A 26,475-nucleotide genomic window follows, 5' to 3' on the forward strand; every position below is an offset into this window, starting at 1 on the left:
TGTCATCGAGTCTTTTTTAGGTGTCTCCTTGTCCTAAAACGACAAGGAGCACAAGACTTTTTACTACCGTATACAAATGGGAATGTGGTGAGACGAGGGGAAGTACTCAGTAAACTTACCTGGACTGGAGGTTCAGTCGGAGTGTCAGAACGACCAGTGGTTCTATCTGCCATTACTGGTGTGCTGGTTGACTGATAACCTTAGTCCCATCCCCCCCTTAAATAGATTTTCTCACCTGTCTTCCATCTGCATCGTCAGAAAAAAAAAAGGTGTTTCTCCTTTAATTTTCAGTTTGGCACCATTTTTTTCAAATTTTCCGGAAGTGCGTTCCACTGTGGAACGCACGCCGGCTACTAGAGGTTCGCGTATCGCTCCCTCTGTAACCGGAAATGCTCTCTCTGCCATCTTGTGGCGCACGCTTGAGCTGTGCACAGGGCTGCAGCCGCAGGAATCCAGAGCCCCCTTTGCGGGGGGAGACGGTTCCACTCCTACCGGAAAATGGCTGAAGGACCCTGGCAGGAGGGAGGGGAGGAGTGCGAGGACCCCGGCCTAATCCACCTGCGCCCAGCTTCAGGAACTCCTGCTCCCGGTACGTAATCCTCTTCTGTGTCCGTCCCTGATAGGGACAGGAAAAACACTGGAGTTGAGGTGGAGGGAGGGGCCTTTTAACCTCTTGTGTGTTTCCTGTCCCGATCAAGGATGTGAAGGACGACCTCCTGATGGTGCGGTCAGGAGGGACTTCTTGGAAAAAGTGTGGTAGAAAATGATGATTTTGGCTTACAGCCAATGAAAACACAAAAGTCATTATCTCAGTAAATTAGAATACTTTATAACAGCTTGAAAATGTTTTTAAAATCCGAAATGTTGGCTTACTGAAATGTATGTTCAGTAAATGCCCTCAGTACTTGGTCGGGGCTCCTTTTGCATCAATTACTACACAAATGCGGCATGGCATGGAGGCCTGTGGCACTACTGAGGTGTTATGGAAGCCCAGGTTGCTTTGATAGCAGCCTTCAGCTCGTCTGCATTGTTGGCTCTGGTGTCTCTCATCTTCCTCTTGACAATACCCCATAGATTCTCTATGGGGTTAAGGTCAGGCGAGTTTGCTGGCCAATCAAGCACAGTGATATTGTAGTTTTTAAGCCAGGTCTTGGTACTTTTGGCAGTGTGGACAGGTTCCAAGTCCTGCTGGAGAATGAATTTTCCATCTCCAAAAAGTTTGTCGGCAGAGGGAAGCATGAAGTGCTCTATAATTTCCTTGTAGACGGCTGCGCTGACTTTGATCTTGATAAAACACAGTGGACCTACACCAGCAGATGACATGGCTCCCCAAACCATCACTGTTTGTGTAAACTTCACACTAGTCCTCAAGCAGCTTGGATTGTGGTCTCTCCACTCTTCTTCCAGACTCTGGCACCTTGATTTCCAAATGAAATGCAAAATTTACTTCCATCTGAAAACAACACCTTGGACCACTGGGCAACAGTCCAGGTCTTTTTCTCCTTGGCTCAGGTAAGACGCTTCTGGCGTTGTCTATTGGTCATGAGTGGCTTGACACAAGGAATGTGACACTTGTAGCCCATGTCCTGGATAAGTCTGTGTGTGGTGGCTCTTGAAGCAATGACTCCCTCAGCAGTCCACTCCTTGTGAATCTCCCCCAAATTTTTGAATGACCTTTTCTTAATAATCCTTTCAAGGCTGCGGTTATCCCGGTTGCTTGTGCACCTTTTTCTACCACACTTTTTCTGTCCTCTCAACTTTCCACTAATATGCTTGGATACAGCACTCTGATCAGCCAGCTTCTTTAGCAATGACCTTTTGTGGCTTACCCTCCTTGTGGAGTGTGTCAATGACTGCCTTCTGGACATCTGTCAAGTCAACAGACTTCCCCATGATTGTGGAGCCTACTGAAACAGACTAAGGGACCTTTTTAAACTCTTAGGAAGCCTTTTCAGGTGTTTTTTGTTAATTATTTTAATTTATTGAGATAATGCCATTTGTGTTTTCATTGGCTGTAAGCCATAATAATCAACATTAACAGAAATAAACACTTGAAATAGATCACTCTGTTTGTAAAGACTCTATGTAATATATGAGTTTCATTTTTTGTATTGAAGAACTGAAATAAATTTAATTTTTGATGATATTCTAATTTACTGAGAAGCACTTGTGTGTAAAGTGCATTAGTTTTGAGAGGGAGTAAGGAAGAGTGTCTTAGGCCAGGTGATAACGGCGCCTGAGCCCACTGACAGGCAGCTATTCTTAAGGGGTATGGAGGCCTAAGCATCCATCCACCACAGTAATGCACTTTCCTATACAATATAACAAACTGCAAGGAGATGCACACCTGCCAGATGGAGGCTAGAAGAACTTGCTTTTGGCCTCTGTCTGGTGAATGGGACCTGTTAGAAAGTAACAATAATCTTAGCCTACAATATTTATCAGCTTTTCCTAAGTGCTCAGTCGCAGTAGACATTATGTCTAACATGTCTAGTTATTTGAGCTAAATTTTTTAACATGCTCTTTTATAATTTTTTTCCATTGATTTTGCTATCAATTTAGTGACTTTTCATCAGTAAGGTTCTTTTAGTTATGTTGACTTTTGGCATTTATTTTCTCTGTTCACTTGAGCAGGAAAAAAAAAGCTTTTGGCAAAGTGTCACTGATTCTATTATCAGATACATACTGTATAATACAGAGTATTATCTTGACATTGTAATAGCGGTTTTTCACACGCTTGTCACAAGCCTAGTGGGCCAGGTGTGTAGTTTATTACTGCATTTTCCCCTCCAAGAAGACGACACATCAGGACATGACTAGCCTATATCTGCATTTCTGGGCATCTTGTGTGTGCATGGGAATGAATGGTGCAAATACACATTGTAATCTATGTGATTAATTTATAATGCAGAGGCCGTCATACACTTTTTTTTTTTTTTTTAGCTCTTTGGCTGGATTCACACATCTGCAAATCTGAGGACGGTCTGGCTGTGGGTCTCCTGATCCAAACTCATAGGTATAGATGACACTGTTGAGATCGGGCCAGGAGACCTTCGGCCGCTCAGCGCATCACAGTTCATACTTTGACCATGATTTGCACATATATTCAACCTGCCATGTGCGTATGTGCACCACCTTGTGAGATTATCCCCCCCAAAAAAACATTTACTTCATTGGTAATAATTGTCAATATGCTGATCAGCAGTGGAATGGTGTGCAGCTTTTAAAAACTTTTAATTTTAGATTTATTTTACATAAGAAAGCAAAATCTCTGTTTGCAATCACCCAGTCTGTGTGGCAATAGCTCTTTCTGGCCTGGACATGGCTGGGCTTGTGCTGTCTGTTTTCCTACCCTTATATTGTTGCTGGTAATTTTGTGTTGCTGAGGTTCTTCTCCAGCTATAGTACTGAAGAGCAGCAAATAGATCCCCAGCACCCCACACACAGAGAAATCTCCCAGCATGCAGATAATACCGTGAGTCATCCCTATGCTAGTCCTTACTACCTGACAGATGACTCATTTCTGCACTGGAGCTCAGGTGGCAGCTTTTTCTGGCACAATAGATATTTTACATGTTTTACCTCCAATGTGTAGGTAAAAAGTCTTCCTTCATTCTTAGTTACCGTCCTATATAAGAGATAACATAAAAGTATCTTCCAAATGCTGATTGTTTCATTTAGCCAGATATGGTGTATCTTGGCTAAATTATAGGGGAGGGGGGATATTTTTCTATTGTTTAACATTCTATCTATAGTCTGATAGCTGATACAAGGAGGAATAGAAACATGGAAAGAGTTCAGATTTTCAACTATTACTATGTAGTCAGTGCTGTGAATGAAAGATAATGTATCAGTCTCTACCATCTAAACCAGGCAGAACGTAAGAAAAAACAGCTGGCCATAAATAGCCGAATTTGGAGCACAGAGAAATATCATTGCCAGGGATGGAAGCAATGATAACGTAATAAAGGAAGGTCCAACTTCACGGACATAAAATCTTCTTTATTGGTGAGTAAATAAAAACATGTCTATATCCCACCGTTAGTTCATGTTTGGGAAAACTAACGCGTTTCTGATGCACATGGCATAGATTTTATGTCAGTGAAGCTGGACCTTCCTGTATTACTTGATCTAAACCAGGGGCATGCTAGCACTTGTCATGCAGTGCTAAACCTGCCCCTGTTTAAAAGGAATCTGTCAGTAGGAATCAACCCTCCTAAACAGTCTATATGGTGGGCATGCAGGCAAGTCATAGGAGGCTGAATAAAAAGACACTTTGATATCTGTGATCCGATGTCTAATTTCAGAGAAATCCACATTTATCTTATATGCAAGTTTCTTATATGCTGTTTAGGACTATATTTTAATTGAAAGGAGGCGTTACCAGTGTGATAAGTAACTATTACAGTACAGTAGAACTGAATTTTGTCTCCTTACAAACCAATGTGCTGCAGCTCCAACAGCTCTGCTGTATTGCAACACAGTAAAAAATGTTTTTTTTTGTTTTTAAAAGGTTTGGCTTGATTAAAGATAATAAATGGACACAAACTTGCCTTCCAGAGTAGTGGCTGCAGCAGTCAGGTGGTTAGAAGAGCATGTCATCAGAGAAACATCTGATGATGTGCTCTTTTAGTCACTCGACCACTGCAGCTATTCACAGGCTGCAGTGGTGCTGTGACTTCCAGACGGGGCAGACTCCACATTTGGAGCCTCCGCAGACCTCTGAAAGCTGGCTGCTCCACATCCACATGAGCGCTGGAGGTTGAGTATGCCTCCCTTTTGTTATTTTTAATCCAGTAACAATAATTTTACTTGTAGACTACCCACTTAACTAGTGGCACATTTAGCACTATACTTCTATTCTTTAGAGCTGCATTCCCTCAGTTTAGACACTTGAATGCTACTGACAGATTCCCTTTATGGATCAATAACTTTAGCTATTAAATGAGATCTATGTTTTCAATAAAACTCTGCCAACAAAGACCAGTATGAAATAAAATCCAGCATCAGGACATCCAGAATGGACAGAGTAGGCAAGCACCTGTATACAGTTACATCGTACAGGCGCATTAGCAATGCGAGAATGAAACGGAAATTGGATTCTGTGAAAAAGCTGCGCTGACGTGAACAAAAAGATAGAGGAAAGAAAATCACAAGACAGGAAATAAAATGAAGGGAAAAGACTAGAAGGAATAGGGAAAGAACCGGAAGGTGCGGGATGGTCAAACCTCCTATAAAGATGGAAGGATGAGAACGCCCTGACAGTTTACCTTTAATAGAGCTAGCATAGAGATGGATGAGGTCTCTACTATTTCCTTTTTTTTGTTTATTTGCTGGAAGTCTTGTCTCCTCTATTGATATCATGCTTCTGCTGGTAAAGGAGTGATTCAGATAATCATCATATACTGTATTAGGGAACTGCAATAATTGGAATTCTCTAATGTATAAGAAAGGGTTCCACTAAGGTCTTCTTACTATGATTGGCACCAAAATATGTAGCCCTAGACTAAAGTGAAGAGATCGAAAATGCTGTTCATCGGATTTGGAGGCTCAACTCTTTCTAGTTAGACTGGCCAAAAGCCAGTATGGCTTATGTCAGGCAGATGCGAACAAATAAGGCCTCGTTCACACAGCAATGATTTTTCTCATACACAGAAAGTGGACCAATTTTTCATCACTATGCTATATCAGATTTTAAGGATAAAAAAGGGGGAAACAACAAGCGCAATAGGGTCTGATCTTGTAGGCAGGTAACTGATCACCTTTTGGGGTTGTGACGCCCACAACTGAGGAATCGAGGCAAGAACCAGCTGCTGCAGCTCGCTCAGGACAGGAAAATCTGCCGTGTAGCAAATGTTTGGAGGATAGGAATGGTGATCTGCGCTGCCGAGGAGATATAATCCCAATAACATTAATCCCTACATTACGTCCTATGGATTATTGGGAATATCTCCTCGGCAACGCAGATCCCCACCCCTATCTTCCAAACAAATCAGATTTTCATACATTTTTGGTCAGTGTCTCAGTTTTTACATGTCTAGTATTTAAAAAGATACATCACTGGTGTAATCTAGAGACCAAAACTTAGACCTGTGAACAGCGACACTATTATGGGACATGTTTTATCTTCGAAAAACTTAAGAACTCGTATGTGAAAACAGGTGTCTGAATGAGGCCTAAACCGAGCAGAAGAGAACAAATCACATGTAGGAACAGTGGTTCAGATTTAGGCCTCATTTAGACGTCCATTTTTCAAATAAGCTTTTTATCGGTGGTTTTCGAAGATGGGAAATGTACCCATTCCTGTCTAAGGAATTGTTCACATGTCCACGTGTTGTTTTTTTTGTGGACAATGGGTGTCCACAAAAAAAAATCATGGTGATACAGTAGTGTTCAAAATAATAACCCCGTGCTCAAAAACATGAGTTAAGCAAAAAATCTTTATACTAGTTTTTATTTCCATGCATTGGGAACATTGCACACTGTTTTCTATTTCAAAACATGAAGAGAAATGTATAACATATTTATCTGCTTTACAAAAGATAACAAAAAAAAGAACATTGGGCTGTTCTAAAAAATAGTGTCTGCATTTGTATTTACAAACTCACAATATGTACTCTTTTTTTTGAGGATTTAGCATTCCTTGAATACCTAACTTAATATTTAGTTGTATACCCACAGGTTTTTTTTAGAACTGCTCCACATCTATGTTGCTTAGTCAACCAACTTCCTTCACGTGTCACCTGTTATTCCAGCCCAGGATGCTTTGACTACATCCCACAATTTTTTGGCATTTGTTGGCTTAGCCTCAGAAACAGCATTTTTGATGTCACCCCACAAGTGTTCTATCGGATTAAGGTCCGGGGATTGGGCTAGCCACTCCATAACCTCAATTTTGTTGGACTGGAACCAAGATTTTGCTCATTTACTGGTGTGTTTAGGGTGGTTGTCTTGTTGAAACACCTATTTCAAAGGGCATATCCTCTTCAGCGTAAGGAAACATGACCTCTTCAAGTATTTTAATATATGCAAACTGGTCCATGATCCCTGGTATGCGGTAAATAGGTCCGGCACCATAGTAAGAGAAACATGCACATATCATGATGCTTGCTCCACCATGCTTCACTGTCTTCAGAGTGTACTGTGGCTTGAATGCAGAATTTGAGGGTCGTCTGATGAACTGCCTGCGGCTCTTGGACCCAAAAATAACAATTTTACTTTCATCAGTCCACAAAATGTTTCTCCATTTCTCTTTAGGCCAGTTGATGTGTTCATTGGCAAATTGTATCCGCTTCGTAAATGTCTATTTTATAATAGTGGGACTTTGCGGGGACTTCTTGCTAAGAGATTAGCTTCACACAGGCGTCTTCGGTCACAGTATTCACAGGTAACTTGAGACTGTCTTTGATCATCCTGGAGCTGATCATTGGCTGAGCCTTTGCCATTCTGGCTATTCTTCAATCCATTCGAATGGTAGGCTTCAGTTTTCTTCCACGTCTCTCTGGTTTTGCTTCCATTTTAAAGCATTGGAGATCATTTTAGCTGAACAGTCTATCGTTGTCTGCACTTATTTATAAGTTTTACCCTCTCCAATCAACTTTTTAATCAAAGTACGCTGTTCTTCTGAACAATGTCTTGAACGACCCATAATTCTCAGGCTTTCAAGGAGAAATGCATGTACAACATGTGCTGGCTTCACCCTTAAATAAGGGCCACCTGATTCACACCCGTTTCTTCACTGAATGATTGACCTCACTAATTGAACTCCACACTGCTATTATTTTGAACACATCCCTTTCAATTAATTATTCATATACATAGACTCAAAAACCTGCAGATCATGAATGCAGAGTCTGTTGGTTTTCTTAGAATCTACTGCACCAACTGGTAAATTGTTTGACACATGGTAAAATAATTTATACCAAAAACAGTGATTAATCTGCTAAGTCATATTGGACTGCTATTATTTTGAACACTGCTGTATGTCTGTTTTTGATTGAATTCACAAAGTTACCCGTACAAGTCTATGTGTACCTGACAATCACGGCCAGCTCATGGGTGATATCTGTGTGTTTTCCATCATTTATATTGCAGTGAATAGGAGAAGATGCGCAACTTGTTTATTTTTCCATATGTGAAAATCCCTGATGGTAAAAACTGACACTGACGAAGAACTGTTTTTTTGCAGATGTGAAAAATCACCTAAGTGTCAATGAGGTATTTCAATTTTTTTTTCCTCTTTATGGTGTTTACTGAAGGGGTTAATTTGATATTTTGATAGATTCAGACTTCTACGTAGTATTTTTTTTTTCTATTTCTTTTCTTTTAAAAGAAGAAAAAGGGAGTGATTTTGAATTTTTTTATATTTAAAATATTACGTTTTTAGTCCTCTTAGGGGACTTTAACTTGCGAACATTTGATCACTTATACTATATATTACTACACCACCGATCAGCCTGTAGCTGACATTCATAGAAGTACCAAGATGGCAGCAATGGGGGCCTTCAGCAGGCCCCAGTGACTGGTAACCCATTGGTACTCCCTTTCGCATAGCAGAGGGCCAAAGGGAGCCAAAGCACCCAAGCAAGCATTTATTCCTTTTAAATGCTGTTTTCAGACATTGACAGCGTCATGTGAATGGCTAATAGCTGCAGCCAGAACTCCGCTTCAGAGGCGGCTGTTTGAGATAGATGCTGGCCATGTAATATTGCCGGCATCAGCTACGTGCGGAGGGAGCTCAGCTCCCCATGCAGACCCCTTACCAAGATGTTAATTTATGTCCTTGTGCATGGAAAGAAGCTGTTTCACCTGTGAAACCACATGTCTGATCGTATTGGCTGTGCGGTTTTGCAGATTTAATAGCGGGTTCTGGCCTGATTCATCAAAGCTTTCACAACAGAATTCTGCAATAAAAGCTTTGAAAAGTCACAAAATTTAGGCACAGCTCAGAGTGGTACCTAAATTTTGCAGCTTTTGGCGTCTTTATGCCAATTTCTCTCAGCTCCGACGAAATGTGCGGGTGGTGGGGGTGTGACGCCACAGTTAGTCTAATTCATGATGAGCTGTGGCGTTCCCTATGCCAAAAATCTCATGCCAGTACTTGACTGGAGTAAGAATTCTGGTGTGGCGCATGCAACTAGTCAGACGCTCAAGGTTCATGAACAGTCATGCACCTCTTCACGATTAAGGAGTGTCTGACTCCAGCACATCCCCACATCATGACGGGTCTTGATGAATTGGACCCTAAGTGATTGTTCAGAGAAACTGTAAAATGACCACACTGGCACACATGGCTGTTACGGCTTAAAACTGCTGCATAACTGCTGCATGTGAATGAAGCTTAAGTAAAACCCCGGCTATTACCATATCTCTGTTGTGGTGCGTATTTTTCTAAAGAAAACGATCTTGGCCTGAAATGTAATTATCCCTAGATGTTTATTTTTCTGCTTGTTTAGTATGAAAGGACCTTTTGAACTATGATTAATGTTTTATATCTTACTTTCCTCGCTGACCGTGACCTAAAACTACTGTTCTTTGTTTTCTCTGGAGATAATTTTAATATACACTTTGTCTCCTTATTGCAGTGTCATTTCTGCCAGGTAAAACAAGTGATCTGATGGCATCAGGAATGTGCTTCCTGTAATGATGAGTAATAACCACAAGGTTGTGCTTCAGGATCACTTCTCTGTAGGGCTGTACTCTGACAAGGAAATCATAGGGCTGTCTCTGTTTTTTGTTCCCTGGGACCCATGTGGCGGTGCGTAGCTATGCTGTAAATGATAATGAATGATTTTATGTATATAGTGCACTAGACTTAGTAACTTAGAACATGACTGCCATCTTACTATACCTCATTCTTCTTCATATCTGTCTATAGTAGTACCAAGTTAAAGGGATATTTCCATCATAAATGAGTATTGTTGAATAGTGCTTGTAAAAACATGCCCTTTTGAAATTTACTCTTTATTCAAATTTTTACTTTTGTATACAGCTCATTTCTTGTAAGCACTGCTTTGAAACTGTCTGGATCACTGGAACGCAGTGTTATTTCCTAATTCTGCCCAGCTTCAAGTGGTCTGTCTCCTAGGCAACGAGCTGTAAACAAAAGAATGGTTTTACTGAATCAAAAGCGGCTGCAAATTGTGCTGTTGTTTTTGCTGCAGCTCCGCCTCCAGCGTCTTTTACTCTATATTTCCAAGCATATAAAGTAGGTGGCTTCCACTCAGAAGCCACCCGAAGAATGAGCATGTCACTTCTTTTAACCGTTCCAGGGTTTCCGAACTCTGAAGTGGGTTAAAAGACGTGACGCAAGGAGGAACTTGCACACCGCAGTGTCATTTTGACATTTCTGTGAATTCTGCTCATTTTATGGGGCAGTTTTGCATAGCTTTTTCAGGTGTGTGCACAGACGCCGTGTTCTCATACTGCCATAAAGTCACGGTTTGCACTTACTAAAAATGTAAAAACTTCAGCCCGTCTGGCAAAAAAAAAGCAAAACAAACCCTTGTACGTCTATATTGATGATGGAGCCTATTGTAAAAATGAAGAAAAAAGTGCATGTTCACACACAGTAGGATTTTCACATTGTGGAACTGTAGCAGTTAGTTACAAATTCTGTGCACTTTTGGAATTAGTTGCAGATTTTTCTCTGAATTTGCAGCTGGTTTAACTAATGCGTAAAAAGGGTGAAATTTCCAGTATATATTAACACAGTGAATATTGCAAATCCTCTCCACATGTCGGGTTCTGCGCTGTATTACACTTCTGTAACACGTCTTCAATTGTGGACAGAAAATCTGCAGTGTATGCACTATATGTGAACATACTCTAACACAAAGGTAGCCATATATTGCATACCTGTCATTCCAGTGGTTTTTTTTTTAAATGTTACCACATTTCACTGTAGATCTTGCTGAAATTATCCTCTAAATTCAATACCTTCGCATTTCTGCTCTTAACTGCCAATATTCTAATTTAATTGAGCACACCATCTTACATTAGGTCAATAACTCCGACGACATTTCCATATTGGAAGAAAAATAAATAGGATCGAGCAAGAAAAATCCTTTACTGACTAAATTGATCCCATCAATTATTAACCACAAATTCCTTGAGAGTTGTCATCACATTTAAATCTGCACACCTTACTGCCAAGTCTTGAAGAATCGGATTAAGTCCCTTCACCCTACACTGGAGAGACCAGAGATCAATACTCGTGCTGTATGGATCCGTGTTCCTCCTAAATCCATGGGCAAGAACAAGAAAACACTCACTTCACTCACTGTTCTAACAGTCTGTAAATTAAAGCCGCAAACGAAGGTGGGAGGACTGGGATTACTGTACATTCTTTCCTTGTAAGATTCATTGGACATATAGAGATCAGTAAAATAAAGATATTGGCCCACGTTTATCAAAAATGGTGTAACTTGTGCAAAATCTCTAGTGTGCTCACTTCAACTCTGCCACTCTATATTTATGGAATACGATCAATTATAAATGTTGTGCAGATTACGCCAATGCAACATTTTAAGCTTGATCATACACTCCCCAATGTTACAAAAGATTGAGAAGAATTTGTGTAATGTTGCACGCTTTTACGTTGAGTTTTGTGAATGTTGCAACTTGTGTATAACTACATCAGTTGTGGTTAATTAATGATAAAATGTAACCAAAGCCCCTTTTCTCATTAGTTCTGCTAAAGGTGCTTAAAAACGGTGTGTTAAATGGCATAAAAAAATTGAAAACTTTGGCTCACTTATTTACAAGATGTCACAAATTGCACAAAATTTAGAGTGCAACCGCAATGATAGATGTCCGTCATTACTTTCCACAAAAGACAGGCGATGCAAATCGGAGATTCGTGTTAGGAACAGAAAAATAGAATTCATGGGGAGAACTAGAGAATAGACTTAGAAATAGGTTCAACTTGGCACAGAATGTCACAAAACAAAAATCCATCCATAAGGCTGTGTGCCCACTATGCGTTTTTTAAAAAACGCTTGTTAGTAGGCCTGCTATGTTTCCCAATGATAAAAAAAAAATCTGCAGCACTACCACTTATTTTGCGTAATCGCTGCGTTTTCGTCACCATTGACTGGCATTGAATCGCATAATATCCGCATGACTACATGTGCACATGCGGATATTAAGCGATTCAATGTGCGGATGGTACCCGGGTTTGGAGAAGGGGAGACTCTCATCCAGACCCGGGTACCATGGTACCTGCAAAAAAAAAAAAAGAATTAAAATAAAAAATACACATTATGCTCACCTTCTGATGACCCCCGGTCTCTATAGAGATGCGTCCTGGCTTCCCGGCAGCTCGCGATGGTCTAAAATGACCTTCCATTACGTCATTTAGTCATGTGACGGGTCATGCGACCGCTGACGTTGGCGGTTGTGTGACCCGTCACATGACAAAATGACGTCATGGAAGGTCCTTTTACACAACCGCGAGACATCGGGAAGACCGGACGCATCAGATAAGGAGACCGGGGGCCATCAGAAGGTGAGTGTGTTTTTTTTTTTTTTTTTACCATTTTATTCCTTTTTTTTAACTAACTTGGTCACACTATATAAATGCATGCCGTTTTATTTATATATATATATATTATATAGTACAGACCAAAAGTTTGGACACACCTTCTCATTTAAAGATTTTTCTGTATGTTCATGACTATGAAAATTGTACATTCACACTGAAGGCATCAAAACTATGAATTAACACATGTGGAATTATATACTTAACAAAAAAGTGTGAAACAACTGAAAATATGTCTTATATTCTAGGTTCTTCAAAGTAGCCACATTTTGCTTTGATGACTGCTTTGCACACTCTTGCCATTCTCTTGATGAGCTTCAAGAGGTAGTCACCGGAAATGGTCTTCCAACAATCTTGAAGGAGTTCCCAGAGATGCTTAGCACTTGTTGGCCCTTTTGCCTTCACTCTGCGGTCCAGCTCACCCCAAACCATCTCGATTTGGTTCAGGTCTGGTGACTGTGGAGCCCAGGTCATCTGGCGTAGCACCCCATCACTCTCCTTCTTGGTCAAATAGCCCTTACACAGCCTGGAGGTGTGTTTGGGGTCATTGTCCTCTTGAAAAATAAATGATGGTCCAACTAAACGCAAACCGGATGGAATAGCATGCCGCTGCAAGATGCTGTGGTAGCCATGCTGGTTCAGTATGCCTTCAATTTTGAATAAATCCCCAACAGTGTCACCAGCAAAGCACCATCACACCTCCTCCTCCATGCTTCACGGTGGGAACCAGGCATGTAGAGTCCATCCGTTCACCTTTTCTGCATCGCACAAAGACACGGTGGTTGGAACCAAAGATCTCAAATTTGGACTCATCAGACCAAAGCACAGATTTCCACTGGTCTAATGTCCATTCCTTGTGTTCTTTAGCCCAAACAAGTCTCTTCTGCTTGTTGCCTGTCCTTAGCAGTGGTTTCCTAGCAGCTATTTTACCATGAAGGCCTGCTGCACAAAGTCTCCTCTTAACAGTTGTTGAAGAGATGTGTCTGCTGCTAGAACTCTGTGTGGCATTGACCTGGTCTCTAATCTGAGCTGCTGTTAACCTGCGATTTCTGAGGCTAGTGACTCGGATAAACTTATCCTAAGAAGCAGAGGTGACTCTTGGTCTTCCTTTCCTGGGGCGGTCCTCATGTGAGCCAGTTTCTTTGTAGCGCTTGATGGTTTTTGCAACTGCACTTGGGAACACTTTCAAAGTTTTCCCAATTTTTCGGACTGACTGACCTTCATTTCTTAAAGTAATGATGGCCACTCGTTTTTCTTTACTTAGAATTTGTATTATGGCAAGAAAACAGCAGCTAACAGTCTATTCAGTAGGACTATCAGCTGTGTATCCACCTGACTTCTGCACAACACAACTGATGGTCCCAACCCCATTTATAAGGCAAGAAATCCCACTTATTAAACCTGACAGGGCACACCTGTGAAGTGAAAACCATTTCCGGTGACTACCTCTTGAAGCTCATCAAGAGAATGCCAAGAGTGTGCAAAGCAGTCATCAAAGCAAAAGGTGGCTACTTTGAAGAACCTAGAATATAAGACATATTTTCAGTTGTTTCACACTTTTTTCTTAAGTATATAATTCCACATGTGTTAATTCATAGTTTTGATGCCTTCAGTGTGAATGTACAATTTTTATAGTCATGAAAATACAGAAAAATCTTTAAATGAGAAGGTGTGTCCAAACTTTTGGTCTGTAATATATGTATGTATGTATGTATATGTGTGTGTGTGTATTACAATATATATACCGGAGAGACCTGACCAGCACCTCCTAATGTGAACTGGTGCCAGCTGCTGTGACTAGCTCCATATGGCCAAGATACTTCTCAACAATTAAAATATTAGATCTAAACTGTTTTGCTCAGCAACAAGTACTTACAAAAAACGAAGGTTTTTAGCGCATAAATTGGCCATCAGTGTATATATAATATAACACACACACAGTGTCTGTGCTTGGAAAAATGAACATGTGTGAACATGCTCTAATTGTTCACATCCAGGGCCCTCTTACTCCGATCAGTCATCAGCTGAATGAACATATAAACATACCTGGCAATCAGCCCAAAAACAAGCAAACATTTGCTTGTCATCTGATTTGCATCTTTGATGTGGGCATAAGTCACCGGTTGTCAGCAGCACATGGTCTCATGATAGGGATATTCTGCCATTAATAATGATAGGTTGTATTCATACAGTTTGCACATTCCTGATGATTAAATCATGTAAAACAAGGGCTGATCGACTCCAGTTATTGACGACCATCACTTGTTCTAGCAACTTATACAAAGAGAACACAGCAGCAAACTGTAAGCGCTAAGATGTCTGCAAACATTGAATATATGAAATTTGAACTGCATTACTGCTATATAGAATATACTTATAAAAATGAAGGTACTTGGCGCATACATTGGCCAATTCATGAGAGCCCATCAACAAAGGCAAGGTGACCTTTCTTTGATGGACCTAAACCTAATATTTATCAGTCATGCCTCTCCCAGGCTACAAATTTAATGGGCAGGTAGGATCCAGCACTAATTAAAAACACCCTTTGGCTGATGGGAGGAGTGCAGTGTCAGAAAAGGAGGCAATCTCAAACTCCAATAGTAAACTGCAAAAAACTGACCAGCACCTCCGAGCAGAAAAAAAGCTAGTGTGAACAGGTGCAAGCTACCATGACAGCATGGCAGCTTGCACCTGTTCACACCAACTTTGTTCTGTCCAGCGGTGCTTGTCAGGTTTTTTTTGGCAGTTTACTATTGGAGGTTGTGACTGCCTCCTTTTTTGGTTGATGGGCACTCATGAATTGGCCAATTAATGTGCGAAGTATCCTCATTGTGTAAGCATATTCTATATAGCAGTAATGGAGTTCAAATCTCATATATTCAATGTTTGCAGACATCTCAGTGCTTACAGAACGCTGCTGTATTCTTTTGTATATTATGCAGTCATGGCAGCTTGCACCTGTTCACACTAGCTTTATTCTGTTCGGAGGTGCCAGTCAGTATTTTGTTTTTTTGCAGTTTTAGCAACTTATCAGTCTGGGTAAAGCTGCGTTCATACGCAGCAGATATTGTGCAGCTGTAAATCACAGAAGTCTTTCAAATGTTTCCCTGCACAATCACTTTATGGAGAAAGTGAACGTCTGTTTCACCTGCAGAATTGCTAGGTCCTTACAATCACCCATGCTGCTCTGCAGGTGAAATAGCTGTTTTCTTGCAAGATACAGCAGATCCAGTGATTGTGCAGGGAAACAGTGGAAAGACCGCAGCGGCATAGTACTGATGTGGTTTGGGGTTCATTCAGACGTTAGTGATTTTTTTTCAAACCTACAAGAAGACCATAAAATCATCCCAAGTGATGTGCAGACTAGTATATTATATAGGCATAATATAAATACACAGGTGAAGTATCAATCTACTAAACATTGCATAGTAAGAGTCTGTTGGTAATCCTAAAAGCAAATATACTGCTAAACATAGACTGGAGATTTCCTATGCTTGTAAGTCATACAAAGGCTAATCCTAATAAGTGCTATTCAATTATCTACCATACAATTGCTCTGGATAAGCAGAGTGATCCTATATGGATCATTTACCCATGATGAATAGGTACTGCAAAAACCAGCAGTCTTAACCTGGAATAGAAATGCTGGGGGCCACTAAGAAAGTGGGGGCCGTGGGTAACTGCCCATTTTGTCCCCCGCCCACTCCAGCTCTGACCTGAACTAGGGCTTATTTTTGGAGTAGGGCTTATATTTCAAGCATTCTCCGAAATACCTATAAAATCATGCAAGCGCTTATTTTCAGGAAAACGCAGTAGCTGCTGAACGAAAAAAGCCAGATTGTATACAACTGCACATGGATGACAAGTGAGAAAAAAAAATGACCCACTTTTCTGGATGAAAATCTGATTGATTTTTTTTTTTCCCCTCTCTTTATTATTATTGTTTGTTTTTTAATATTGTCGCGTGACACTAGCCTTAGACTGATACATAAGTAAATGGGTTTTATTATTGGTACAACCAGGTCAGGAGGGATTTTCAGCTTCTCATCATAAACAAGAATGCTTCTATTCCTTCATTCCAGTAATTTTTTTCCTTCCTTTCTATTTTCTATAAAGGGCAATGTTTTAACAAGATCACTTTTGTGGCTCCTGATGGCATAAATCCTCCCACCCCAATTGCAAATGATGTTATGAAGTGGATAAAGGTTTGAGGCTTCTATTGATGTAAACTTTGGACTGTAGTGAGAAAAAAAAAAGGAAAAAGGTGTACTCTGCATGATGTTATGTGTCCTAGGAGTCAGTCGTGACTCTCATGAAAAGAAGTATTTAGGTAGAAAGGTTTGGTTGCTAAGCGCTGGGCGTCTGTGGCTTCCCCCTCCCGGCTCCCAGCTCGTAGTATCTATTATTGAGACAACGCTACTTTCGTGGAGATGGCGAGCGGGCTGCTTTGCCAGAGCTGTACCATTCATCTTTTTTTTTTTTTTTTTCTGCAAAATTAAATTGTATTTATTTTATTTATTTTTTATGGGGTGGGGGGAGAAATTATGTTTGCATATGTCATTGTTGCATTCATGGATGTTGACCTTTTTTAAATTCTGTCATTTTTGGCGACTTGATTGCAATTCTTAGTGCTTGTTGCTGTTATGCTTCAACATGCGATAAGGAAATCATTCTATTACAACATGTGAATAAGATGCAAAAACTACTGATGACAAGAAATGAAAACCTCTTGCATAGTCATGATGAATTGTTTATTTCCATGCAGAACCTTTCATTTGTCCTAATGATGTAATTGTTTGATCTGGTAAATGCCACTGTTCTTCTGAATCTGGCATTGCATCTCTTTTGTTCCTGTGTCACTCCAGTCCTAAGATATGGCCCCTTTCATCCCTGTTTTATATGTCTAGTTGTGTTAGCCAGTTGGGTGTGGTCCTGAAGAAGACTCCCATAGAGAAGAGTTGAGGATCACTTAGTTATAAAGACTGGACTTGCATACTGAAAAGAGGAGGCCATATCTCAGGAATGGAGAGACGCAGGTACAAGCGACTCCAGGGAACAGTGGCATTTTCACCTGGTAAAAATTAATGCAAATTAATGGAAAGTGACAGGTCCTCTTTAATAGAGTAACCCAGTAATGAAAATGAAAATCAGTGATGACATTACAGAAATATAGCTATGGGAATCGCAGACTGTTTGGACCCGATTCATCAAAGCTCTTGTGCAAGATGTAAAAAGCTTTGAAAAGTAGCAAAATTTTGGTACACCGCGAGACTGCACTAAAATGTTGCGATTCTTGCCGGTCTTTCACCATTTTTTCCCCAGCTCCGACAAAATGGGCAGTTGGAGCGTGACATCCCCAGCTTGTCAAATCATGACGAGCAGCGACGTTTCTCACACCATAAATCTTACACCAGTCCCCAAATGGAGTAGGATTTGTGGCGAGGTGCATGTCACTTTTCAGATGCACCTCTTACTCAGGAGCATCTGACTCGGAACACCATGAACAACGCTGGTCTTGATGACCCCGGGGCCAATGTTTAGAAATCTGAAGCTGAACACAGGCAATGTATAAACTGTTCTTTGCATGTACAGCAAGAATATAACAAATATCTGACGTTAAATGACATACCAGGCGATTCTGGTATCTTCCAGTCTTTTTTACTTTTGACATTTAAAGGGGTTTTCCAGTTACTCTAATAGCTTCTTTTAGCACATTTAAACAAGAAGCGTGTTCTGTAATGTTGCATTAATCTTGGTACTCCTGCAAATTGTCTCTTTAGAGAGGAAGAGGACTAGAACTCTAGCGCCACCTATAGGAAGTAGCGATCCTAAAAGTCAGTATTGACTCTCCAGTGAGCCTTATCACATGACTTAGGATAATAGCCAAAACCAATTATCCTAAGTCATGTGCCAAGGCTTGTTGAGAGTTGTGTCCATTACACAGATGGCACCTGTCTCTAACAGCATCTATCAGATCTAGCTCCAATCACTGCTGTTAAACCATTTAGATGCTGCTGTCAACTTCTAATATTTACATGGTTGAAAATAGTGAGGGTGTCAATCATCCATCCCTCACAATGCCAGAGTGTAAATTTCACTATATGCTGCAATATCAAGCTATTGCAGTATATAATACAATCACAGCTTCAAAAAAAAAAAAAAAATTATATAATAAAAAGTAGGTGGACAGAAAGTGTAATAAGGTTGTGAAGGGGGAGATTTATCAAACATGCTGTAAAGTGAAACTGGCTCAGTTACCCTTAGTAACCAATCAGATTCCACTTTTCATTCCTCACAGACTCTATGGAAAATGAAAGGTGGAATCTGATTGGTTGCTAAGGGCAACTGAGTCAGTTTCACAGATCTAGTTTTCACAGATAGATCTCCCCCCAAATCTGTTTTCTTTTCAGATAATTCTGATAACACATAATGGCAAATAATTTAAATACAGATCAAAGAAAATGGATTTTAACAGAGTATTGGAAATCTCAAAATGCTGACACCGTTGGAGCAAATTGGGTTGAAACATTTGGTACTCAAGCCCCAAAGAGACAAACCATTTACCGCATTCGTGACAAATTCAATGCCACTGGCTCAATCCTTAATGCTCCAAAAACTGGTCGACCCAAAACAGTCTGTACAGAAGATAATAAACAACTTGTTGCTGAAACATTTGTTCAGAGTCCAAAAAAGTCCACCAGAAGAGCCTGTTTGGAATTGGGAATATATATATATATATATATATATATATATATATATATATATATATATATATATATATATATATATATATAAAAAGAAAGTATATTTGACATCACCATGCATGAAAAAAATTTGATCTGTCAAAATCTAAAGATAATTAACCCATACAATAAACAGCATAAAGAGAAAAAAAAGAAGCAAACGTTTGCTGATTTTTTTGCATCTTCTCCAAGAAATGCAAGTTTGCTGATTTTTTTGCATCTTCATAGTGATGAAAATTGTATTTACAAACAAAAACCACAGCCCAGCATGCTAAAAACAAGTCCTCTTACGCTTTTTCAACTGGGAAAAAATGTTACAAGACTCAAAAAATGGCAACCCAAACAAAATGTTTTTTTTTTTATTTATTTTTTTTTATTTCGATGCTTTTTAGGCTATGTACACACTGTGCGTTTTTGATGCGGTTTCGCAGCATTTTTTCTGCACGGAAATGCACCAAAAACGCTAGGTAATCCGTCTGCCAGCTAATGCAATGACAATCCCGATGTGCTGTGCACATGATCCGGAATTTTCCGCTCAGGATTGTCATTGCATTAAAATCCGCAGCATGTCCATTCTTTGTAGCGTTTCTGCAGCGCAAAAATGCACAAAGAATGGTATCCAGGCCGGGGAAGAAGACTACTTCTCCCATCATCCGACCGCCACTCCTGCTGATAACAGCGAGAGCAGCGCTGCTGAGGGGGAAGTAGTAAGTAGTAAAAATCTATTTAAAATAAAAAAAAAACACCTTTCTCACCTGTCTGGAAATAGCGAAAATACGATGCGTCCAGAGCGCTGCTTGTTGCTGATTGTGGGGATGTAGCGGCTAAACAAACAGCTGTGAGCTATTATTAATAGCCAGGGAACATGTTTGCCTAATGGCACCTTCCTAGGCTAAAAATAGCAGCTCTGAGCTGCCCCAGAAATGAGTTGAATGGAAATGCTAATGAGATTGGGTGTATGGGATTAGCTGACACCTATCCCTTTTGTTTAGTGATGACAAGGTGTCAATCAGACTCTTTCATAACAAAGCTTAATTAAAGTAAAGAGTTAAATAAACACAGACACAGAGTAAACACTTTATTTGAAATACAACAGACACATTCTTTAATCATTTAAATTAACCAATATACTCACCTCAGGTCTGATGGTAATCCAAGGGTTAAAGCGATGTCCCACATTTCTTTTTTCAAATATCTTTATTTAGCTCCAAAAAACATTCATTGATGTACAAAAACGCATCTAAAATCGCGGCAAAATGCTAGTTTTTTTTTCTGCAGCGTTTTATCTGCCAAGAGATGCAGAAACGTCTGCAATCAAATCCTGAATGTGCGCACATAGCCTTAAAAGACTAAAAAAAACACTGTATAAATCTCTGTAGTTGTAGTGACATGTAGAATCGAGTTGCCCTGTCATTTGTACTGCACATTGAACACCGTAAAAACAAAACCCAAAAAACTGGTAGATTTTTTTCCCCCCATTTTTCAGTACATTATGTGGAAAAGTCAATAGTGTGTGTCATTCAACACTACAACTCCACCTGCAAAAAAACAAGCCGTCATACGGCTATGTACACAGAAAAAAGTTATGGCTCTTACGAGGAGAGTAGGAAAAAACAAAGGCGCATTAATATTAATAATTATTATGCATTTATGCTGGATTGTATGAATTTTATTTCAAGTACCTATGTATTATACATTGCATCAGGCTGGTAGAAAACTTGGCTGCCATCGTGGTTACACATGGACTCTGGTGATTGTTTTTTGCTTCCTACTATTAAGGGGAGTTCTACTCTGAATGTTACATTTTTGTTTCACCTGTCACCTTCTAAATATACACCTGTGTGTCACAACTAAAAGAAAAGTTCATAAAAATTCCCAGCCTTTCATGACCATGTGCTTGTGCTGTTTGAAAGGAAGCATGTGACTGTTTCACTTTCATTGACAGAGCAGAAGATAAGAGAAGTTCTCTTTTGAAAATCCAGAATGAATAACTTGGTCCTAAAGCGCAGAGCTGCTGCTAAAGGCATCACTCGTTCTCATTCACTGCCGTCCATACAGTTCTATGCACTGATTTCCACAGGTGCCATATAATCCGTCTATCCTGGCCTAGAGTGAGTGTCCACCCAAGAAAATGTATATATTTTATTAATATGACCATGATTTTGTGCTGATTCATTTTTTTCTTGTTTGCTCATACTTTTGTTTTTCTGATAGTGTGACTCCCGATTAACCTCAGAACCCAGTAATCTAAATGATGTGGTTAATAGCTACAGAGTCATCTGAGGAGCTTGATGTAGGAAGGAAGCTCTCTATTTCTGCCCATCAGTTTGCCTTTAGGTGCTAATAATGTTTCCGTGGATGCCTGAATCCTGACAAAGATCTTATAGGTCTGCTAGGGCCATCTGCCTATTTACACCATGGCAGGGACATACCCTAATAAACTATACCACTCCTGCATGCAGCGTCCTGTTCTGATATTTATGCAAGGACAAGGCAATGATGGGTTACCAGGAAAAAATTGTAGTTGCCACCAGGATTTGTTCAGATCTTAATACATAGTGATGGAGAGAAGATAACACAGCATTGTTATCGTTGCATTAGTGCTAGTCATTTAGGCTGCATTTACATTCAGTAGCCAGGCTACAACTTTAAAACGCTGCAACATGTGTGTGAACACAGCCTAAGTGTGTCCTCACACACAGCAGTTTTCTGGTCTTTTTCTGCCACTATTGATGTAAAATCACGGCAGATAAAAGGGATACAAAGGAGGGCCCTTATTGGCCCTTTATCAAGCCAATAACATTAAGGATTTATGAATTTAGTAATTTTCCTAAAGATTTGTATTAAGATCAAATAGGATTTAGGGGAGCAAGGGTCTTGAACAATGGAGGGCATGACTTGTTAAGAAGCTTGCATGCTTTTAACCATGGGTTGTAAACATTTTTGGTCACTATAATTGCAGCAGATGGCACAGCAATGTTTGTTTTTGCAGTGGCTCCAGTGCGCGTGGATTACTCTAATGATAGATAGTATTTGTTCAGCACACATTACACTGACTAGTTTTCGTGCTAAAATGTTGCCAGCAGAATCAATAAAAAAAACTTTTATGCTTTTATTGCATTCAATATATACAGTCATGGCCGAAAATGTTGGCAGTAGTGAAGAGCGAGCATGCTTGGATGTTGTTATCTGAGTATTTTGGGCATCCTCAAGTAATACGTTTGAGCTCCAGTGGCTGCATGTTTCGCTGCTTTTAGACAGGCAATCCCCACATGTGTTTCTGCTATCAGCTGTCTTAACCACGAATCATGCAGCCGCGGGGACTCTAGGTTAACACCCAAGCCTGCTCGCTCATCACTAGTTGGAACCCTTAAAATTGTTCCAGAAAATTAAGTATTTCTCCCAGAAAATTATTGCAAAGAAAAATGTTTTGTATAACATGTTGATTTCCTTTGTGTGTATTGGAAAAACAGAAGAAAAAAAAACACACAGAAAAAAAAGGCAAATTGGACATAATTTCACACACCACCCCAAAAATGGGCCTTACAAAATTGTTGGCACCTTTCCAAAATTGTGGGTAAACAACTTTATTTCAAGCATGTGATGCTCATGCAAACTCCCCTGTGGCAAGTAACAGGTGTGGACAATATGAAAATCACACCTGAAACCAGATAAAAAGGGGAGAAGTTGACTCAATCTTTGTATTGTGTGTCTGTGTGTGCCACACTAAGCATGGAGAACAGAAAGAGATGAGAACTTGAGAACCAAAATTGTTGAAAAATATCAACAATCTCAAGGTTACAAGTCCATCTCCAAAGATCTTGCTGTTCCTTTGTTCGTGGTGTGCAACATAATCAAGAAGTTTACAACCCATGGCACTGTAGCTAATCTCCCTTGACATGGACAGCAGAGAGAAATTGATGAAAGGTTGTAATACCGGATAGTCCAGATGGTGGATAAGCAGCCCCAATCAAGTTCCAAAGAAATTCAAGCTGTCCTGCAGGCTCACAGTGCATCAGCGTCAGCGTGAACTATCGATCGACATTTGAATGAAATGAAATGCTATAGCAGGAGACCCAGGAGGACCCCACTGCTGACTCAGAGACATAAAAAAGCTAGACTGCAGTTTGCCAAATTTTACATGAGAAGCTAAAATCCTTCTAAGAAAGCATCTTGTGGACAAATGAGAACAAGATAAAGATTTTTGGTAAAAAACCGAAAACAGAATGAGGCTTACAAAAAAAGAACACCGTACCTATTGTCAAATATGGTGGAGGTTCAAAGATATTTTGGGGTTGTTTCGCTGCCTGTGGTACTGGGTGCCTTGACTGTGTGAAAGACATCATGAAATCTGAAGATTACCAGAAGATTTTGGGTCGCAATGTAGTGCCCAGTGTCGTGTCAGAAAGCAGGGTTTGCATCCTAGGTCTTCCAGCAGGACAATAATCCCAAACATACTTCAAGAATCCCCCAGAAATTGATAGAAACAAAGCGCTGGAGAATTATGAAGTGGCCAGCAATGTGTCCGGATCTAAATCCCTTTGAACAACTGTGGAGAGATCTTAAAAGTGATGTGGGAAGACACCCTTCAAATATGAGAGACCTGGAACAGTTTGCCAAAGAAGAGTGGTCCAAAATTCCAGCTGAGAGGTGTAAGAAGCTTGGTGATGGTGCAGCCAAAAATTAAGTTGAGGGTGCCAACAATTTTGTCTGGCCCATTTTTGTGGCTTTGTGTGAAATTATGTCCAATTTACCTTTTTTGTGGTATTCAAATACACACAAAGGAAATTAATGTGTATAACAAAACGTGTAATTGCAATACACACATACACACACACACACACACACACACACACACACACACATAATATTTTATTTTTTTGTAACCTGAAAATGAGAGCAGTGATCTTCTTTTTTCTTTTTTTTGCGTTCTTCATTTTTATAGGAAAACAATATAGCCTTGTTGATTTATGAGAAAATCAATGCCTGCTAAGCAGTTTCTAAAACCACTGGTGGTTCACAATTTACAATATCTATGGATGTAATACTTGTCCTCTGGATACTATACAAAGTTCTGCAGACAACTTCACAAAAAACTTTCATTGAAAAGGTTGTCCGGTCTTAGAGTGGCTGAAGACTTGTTTTTATGTGACTTCAGACTTGTGAATCCTTACATCACATGCACTGCGTACTATGAGGATTCTCCAATGAGGACGCCGGTCATGTGACTGCGATATCTGTACTCCCAGCCACTTTTTGACTAGACTGTTTCCAACGGTTATAGGAAGTTTCGCCCCCAGCAATTTGCCCCCATCAGTTCGCCAGCAGGTACATTTCGCCGCTATCATTTAGCTCCCAGGAATATTCACCCCCGGACGTTTCGCGGGGCGAAACATCCGGGGGCGAACTGGGGGTGAAATGTGCGGGGGCAAAACATCCTGGGGGCCAAATGCTGGGGAAGAAATGTGCGGGGGCCAAATGTACCCGGGGGCGAATTGCTGGGGGCGAAACATCCAATTCCCGTTTCCAACAGAGTCAATACACTTGCAGTGAACGAGGCTGTGCCCATCTAGTCAGAATGTGGCCATGAGTATGCAAATTGCATACTTGTGGTCACATGACTGCCATTCTTGGCACCCGCACTGGAGACTCCTCACAGCATGCATACATCGCATGCAGCTGCTGCAGTACTCCCTGTATGTGATTCATCCAAAGGCGGGGAGTGTGAAGCCAGCACTGATTGGCCTCAGGGACTGTGTAATATAATGTTACATGAGCCCCTGGAGAGCCAGTGCTAATTGGCTGCAGGGATCGTGTGACATAAGTGTTACGTGAGCCCCGGGAGAACCAGTGCTGAACCCCCTGGAATGGCTCCCGCACCAGAGGTGTGTGTATAGGTGTTAATTTTTTACAAGGGAAAAATATGAGGACTGAGAAGGGAGGTGTCCAAGGTGTGGGCAACCTCTTTAAATCCAACCTTTGGCTATGTTCAGCCAGTTGTGTTGGAAATTGGGCCGCTCATATCTGCAAATTGCAGACTTAACTGGTTCTGTGTGCAGCTTTGTGTTCTGGTCCGCATTGCAGACTAGTGCTGGAGCTGCCTTTATATTGCATGCATTATTCTGGTCTGTTAAATGAACCAAAATTGTGCATGCTGCAATTCTTTTTTTCTCTTTCCACTTGCATCAGTCCACATGGAAAACTGGCTGTGTACACTGGCTATAAAATGTCCGTATTCCACTATCCGTGTGCGGCCTGTGACGCACATGGACTGATTATACACTGGTCTGAACTAGCCCTTATGGTATAAGAGTTAACAAACCTGTGAATGTCCGTTCTTGCCGTGATCGATTTGAAGGTAGATTACAGGATCGGTTCTAGCAAGGATTGGGCAATTTCATGGGCTGTTATTTCCTTCATTTGTATCAAATGAGGCAGAACTCTTTAATGAGAATGTTCCGTGCGCTAAAGTCTACAGAAACGCTGATCAATAACCCGGTAACTGCAATGTCAATGGAAGCTGACTTTGTGTTAGCAGCAGGTTAGGACGCGTCCTTCACACGGGAATGATGTGCTGGACTGTGTCTATAGAAGATTACGTGCTGTACTTTATGGATAAACTATTGTGGATGATGGTGGTATATACCTTTTTGTTGATGGTGCTTGGGATATATTGTGTCTGAAAGTTAAAGTTACTTTAATTCACTACATAAATGAGTATCTCCCTTTGCGAGCTACATTTAGTATTATGTGATCTCAGTCCAATTTTTTAATAGGAGTTAATTACTGAAGAAAGTCCAATATAAAGCAGATCTGTCATAACATTTTAAATGTGGGCATTAATAGAAATTAGCAATGCACCATATAACAAAGGCTTCTGTCACCTCTGTGATCTGTCTTTTAAAGTCTAGACTCCAAAGAAGCTTCCTCCTTCTTCAGATTCACCCCTGTGTTATTAGGTAAAGGCATCAGTGGGTGCCGAATACCAATGTGACCCTGCCCTGCACATTGTTTTAGGGTCAGGATTATTGTGTAGAGAACACACCCCATTTACTATAAACTATGCTATGTGTGACAGACTTGTAATACTACTTGTGATTGTGAAACCTAGAGCCTACTTCCTTATTGGTGTTTGCTCACATGTTCTTTACAGTCTGAGTTTCCAAAGAACTCATCAAGAGTGATACCATT

The 26,475-nt window shown here is 40.4% G+C and overlaps 1 protein-coding gene across 2 annotated transcripts in view; it reads left to right on the forward strand.

The window, feature by feature from the left end:
- Window positions 1-26,475, forward strand: part of ZC3H12B (zinc finger CCCH-type containing 12B) — a 76,841-nt gene that overhangs the window by 12,643 nt on the left and 37,723 nt on the right. The window contains exon 1 of one of the 2 annotated variants that reach the window (XM_073641068.1): window positions 8,128-8,217. The exons of the other annotated variant lie outside the window; for it this stretch is intronic. The gene's annotated coding sequence lies outside the window, so the exon portion shown is untranslated. Of the gene's footprint in view, window positions 1-8,127; window positions 8,218-26,475 lie in introns of those variants that run through there. 2 annotated transcript variants of the gene reach the window in all.

The sequence above is a fragment of the Phyllobates terribilis genome, unplaced genomic scaffold (assembly GCF_046119375.1).
Source record: "Phyllobates terribilis strain yellow unplaced genomic scaffold, ASM4611937v1 Scaffold_7__3_contigs__length_470593459, whole genome shotgun sequence".
NCBI lineage: Eukaryota > Metazoa > Chordata > Amphibia > Anura > Dendrobatidae > Phyllobates > Phyllobates terribilis.